Raw genomic sequence first — 5,025 nt, forward strand, 5'->3', positions numbered from 1 at the left:
GTTAAGGATTTAAGTCTCATCCGCTTTTCATGCAAACAACCGAATTATCTACATGACATGGTAACAAATGGCATAACATAATTAATGCAACTAATCATGGTAAATGACGACATAGCATGATATAATTAATGCAATTAATTATGACTACTTTTAATCATAGTCGTCGTAAATTTTATTTTTTAAAATATGATTAAGAATCTAATTTCACACATCAAAATTCTTTAATTAGGTTAGGGAATAATTTTCCATATCTAATCACATATTTTATTTAAAAAAATAAAAATCTTTAATTAAAAAATCTAATTAATTAGAAAATAATTTTTCTTAATTTAAAATTCCTAATAAATTAAGAAATTCTGTAATTAAACATTTTAAATTAAATCATAAAATTTTTTAAATTAAATTTACAACTAACTATAACACGCAAAATGATTTTACACATGTGTCTTGTATTATCAGGCTCTGATACCACTATTGGGATCGACCGGTACGTTGCGTGTGTTTACACGTATAATAATCGTGTGCAGCAGAAATAAAATAATAATTAAACCTAATTATTATAACACTCGTAACACGCATGGAAATACAAAAGGCACAAGACATGATTGAAATTTTAAAATTTTAAAAGAATAAATATTCTATGAGTACCTGACATTTGACGCTCAGCGGAAATGACATCAATTGAACAGCCCTCGTCGAAGTTCCGCCTCTACTAGTGATCCATGCCAAGTGTTCTTCAGAATGGTTTTCGAAGCCACGAGTTGTGTCACTGTCTTCGATACTAGCCGTCGAGCAGCAATAGTGGATACGAGAGAATTTTAATATCAGAAACATGCAATAACACACGTCACGCTCATTTCCAGGGCTTTCTAACTATCACCGAGAATCAAATTTTTGGATAATAAGAAAAAGAAAAAGAAAGACCGGAATACTTTCTGAAAAAATATGAAAAATCATTGTAGGCACATGGTGTTCCGATGACGAAACCCTAACGACTACCCGAGAAATTCGATGGCCGACAGCAGCTCCTCCGGCGAACAATCCAACGATAGTAACCCGGATGAGCAGGGATTCCAACGGCAAGCCCTTCCTCTAGCAGAGCAGAGAAAACTAGCGATAAAATCCTAATCCGACAAAATCAGGTGGCAGCAAGGGAGAAGTCCGGTGTGGCAGCAGTTAACAGTGAAGAGAGGAGAGAAATCACAGCACGGTCCCTCCTTCAGCTTGTCCTCCCACAGAAAGGGTTTCTTCGGTGGTCGGCTGCGGGCGGAAGGCGCTCGGGTGGGCGCCGACAGCGGCGACAAGTAAAGAAGAGAGGAAAGTGGAATCACGGCTAGGGTTGGCTTGCTCCGGCTCCCTCCTTCGCTCAGCCGCCTTTAAAGCCTTCCTCCGCGAGCTTCTCATCGGCGGACGTGGGATCATGAGGAAATCGTGATCCCCATCCGTCGGTTCTAGTAGAATAGGCGCGCCGTGAGGCTCAAGTGGCGCGTCGTGCGGGGGAGTGGTGAACCGGGTCGGCATGCGGGCGTGAACCGGAAGAAAAGAAAAACAAGTTAAATCGGACTAGAAAATTTTAGGATTTACTATAGCAAATCGGGTTCAAAACTAAATTACTTGGTTTAATAACTAAATGACATCCGATTTGACCCAAACTAGTTTTGTTTATTTCATCTTCACAAGATGAAGTTCCTCATCTCTTCTGTTTTGCCAAAATATCTTTCATCATGAACCCAACCAAGTTGGTTCATTTCATCTTCGTAAGACTAAGTCCATTATTTTTTCTTTTGTCTGGTCCAACCAAACTTTTATTCTCTTGAACTGAGAATCAAATTCTCAAACTCGTTTTAAATCTTTCGAAAAACTTATAATGTGTGTGATCCAATAAGTTCCCGATTATGTTGGCAGTCCGTAATTAATCATTAATTATGGAACGATCATGAGTGACACCTAGTAGTATATCATGATCCCCAATTGATCAAAAAATTAACAATTGATTCCAGAATAATTTCTAGCAGCTATAATGAAACGTGTCTCATTTCTTTCACCATCTTATATCTGCTTATTTCAAGACATAATCTATATTTGTCAGTCCCCATTAGGCTGACTACGTCACACCTAGCCCAAGCTTGCTTTCTTATCTTGTGGATTCAAGTTACTCGTACATGTATCCAAGAGTGTCAAACTTTTGACATGTGATGCTTTGGCCAAAAACTTTTAGTAACAATCCTAACAAGAGGCAATTGGATATGTTAGGATGTATACTATAAGCCTAGCTTTTGTATGAACATCTATTTTGAAATAAAAATCACTTTGGTCAAATATTTACATTTTATATTCTTTATATATGTTAATGCAATTGTCCACTTAATTTATATTGTAGATAACATGGTGTGTGGTGCCACACAGAAGATCATGTTATCAGTTTCTTATAAATTATAAATAAGTAGCTCACAACCAAGAGAGATAGGGATAAACCATTGGAACGGTTGTAGTGTAATTGGTATTAGTTTATCTTGACTATAAAATTACACTAGTACACTATATGTGTATTGAGTAGGACCGTTTGAGGTTGTTCGATTTATACTAACTATATAAAAAAACTAGACCTCTATTATTATGGATGTGCGTTCTCTTAATTTTAATATAATAACAAGCACATATACTTAGTATTTATTTCTTTAACTTGTCAATGGTTGAGATTTATTCGTTAAATCAATATGCTCGATGAGTTGGGAGATAGTGCTGTTTATATGGTGTGTTGTTGATTATAGAAGGAATATATGTCCTAATTATTTAGGCTGATGATATCCCCTTGAGGAGCTCATAAGGATTATCATGTAAACCCTGTAGGTGAACTTAGTCCGACATGATAATAAAGTTGAGTGGTATTACTTTTGGAATTAAAAGTTAATTAATTGAGTTGTCAGTCACTTATTTAATTAATGAACATACGATATCTTAAACACAGAGAGATTAACGCACTCATAATAAGAAGGAGCCAATATAGTAATATGGGATTGGTGCGGTAGTTCAATAATAACTCTTTAGTGGAATGAGTTATTATTGATGAACTTGAGTTGGGTGTTCAGGCTGAACACGGGAAGCTCAAGCCCATCAAGAGGCCTTAAACCAATTCCTCCTCTAGGTCTTTGTTGTAGCCTCAATATAAATCCTTGTATCCACCCCCTAAAACTAACCTAATTTCTATCCCCCTTTTTGTGAGGTCGGCAGCTTAGAATCAAGGAGGAGGCGGTGCCCCCCTAGCAAGGTTTGCCAACCCTAGATCTCTTTGGTGGACGACGGCTTGGAGACAAGGAAGAGGAGGCGGCTCCCCTAGCAACCCTAGATCTCTTTGGTGGTCGGCGGCTTAATTGGAACCAAAGAAGGAGGAGGCGGCGCCCCTAGCAATCCCTTCCTTATGTGGCTGGCAACTAGGGCTTAGAGGGGAGAAGTGGGTGGTTATTCTCTTGGGAGATCGTCGCCCACACGACGTCCAAGAAGAGGAGAGGAATACAACAGAAGATCAAGAGGTCTTCAGCTACAAACCATCATCCATACAATCTCAAGGAAAGGTATAACTAGCTTAATATTCTGTTGCGTAGTTATTTCTTTGTATGAATCCTGAATACCAACACAAGAGGCCAGCGATCTTATGCTTTGATCAAGGTGTGCTTTGATCGGTCAAGAACTTGCTTGATTGATCAAACACATGTCTGATTGATCATGTGGGTTGTTTGGAAAAGTTCTATCCCTGTATAATTATTTATGTAGGAGAAATTGAAACAGAGCGAAATTCTAGCGCCTTCAAGATATACATCTCTTTTTACAAAAAAGTAGTGAATCCTCTGTGGGCTATTCAAACATCTTCGAGCACTTTGACTTATACCCAATCATCCCAGGTCCACATCTCCTCGGAGATGTTTGCTTAAGATATCAAAGTATAAGCCTCCATGACCATGGTGACTTGAATACTGCAAGTCAAAAGAAACTCACACTTAAGCTGCATTGAGATATTCATTGACATGTATCAAACCATATGAAGTCTCATGGCAGATCACTCTAATGAACTGATACCTTTAACTAGCATTCACATTTAACTCTCAACATCCAATGTCTCCAACTAATGAGAACAACTGTTTGGCAAACCAAGGAGTTTAAAATGTGTTAGTCTCAATAGAATCGATGACGTCCACATTCATCAATTCATCAACTAGAGATAATTTTAATACATTTATAATTTCACATGTAGAGATGCTCACAAATTATGATCCAATAATAAATTCTCTCATGCTATGAATCATATTACGAGCATTCAGTAAATAAGTTTAAGATCCAATCAAACACATGAAAATGTGCACTTAAATAGTAAATTTCTATTTATTAAATAAATAATACAACCGTAGGGTGATTGTCTTAGGACACCTCTCAAATATAACATTACTATACTATTTTTCTCAAAGAACGTGGGTAACGTAGTCGTTTCTCCCGGAAGACATGGGCAGCATAGCCATTTGTTCCAAAAGGTATGGGCATCCCTTCTCATGCCTGAGCAAGGTATAAAAGGAAGCCCACACTTACGGGCAGAGGCTTGCGCATCAAATCATTCTCCAAACCCTCCTCTTTCAGCTATTGTTCTTCTCCTCATTTCTACTAGTCAAAGATCTTACTTAAGCGTCAGAGTGATTGAGCTAAGGTCTATCTTGACTTCCATTCTAACTCTCATCGAGTTTTGCAAGAATCCAAACAATCCCTTATCCACCAAATCATTAGAGATTAGTCAACATTGAAAATGACTCACCGGTAGCTCACCCTACTAAATCTCAAATAGGAACAATATTGATTTATCACCACCAAGTCAAAGTAGAGATCCATCAATCGCAAGAGCCTCGACTTATGAAGCACCTTTTTTATCCTTACCATTCTTTATTGCCTGCCATCAATAGGATGAAAAGAAGCAACAACATCGCGACAACGAGGAACATCCTAGCATCACAAAGTAGCTAATCATTACTCATTTAGATATAT

This window comes from Curcuma longa, chromosome 3 (genome assembly GCF_044706935.1).
Source record: "Curcuma longa cultivar G26 ecotype Majalengka, Jawa Barat chromosome 3, ITB_CL_G26_1.1, whole genome shotgun sequence".
NCBI lineage: Eukaryota > Viridiplantae > Streptophyta > Magnoliopsida > Zingiberales > Zingiberaceae > Curcuma > Curcuma longa.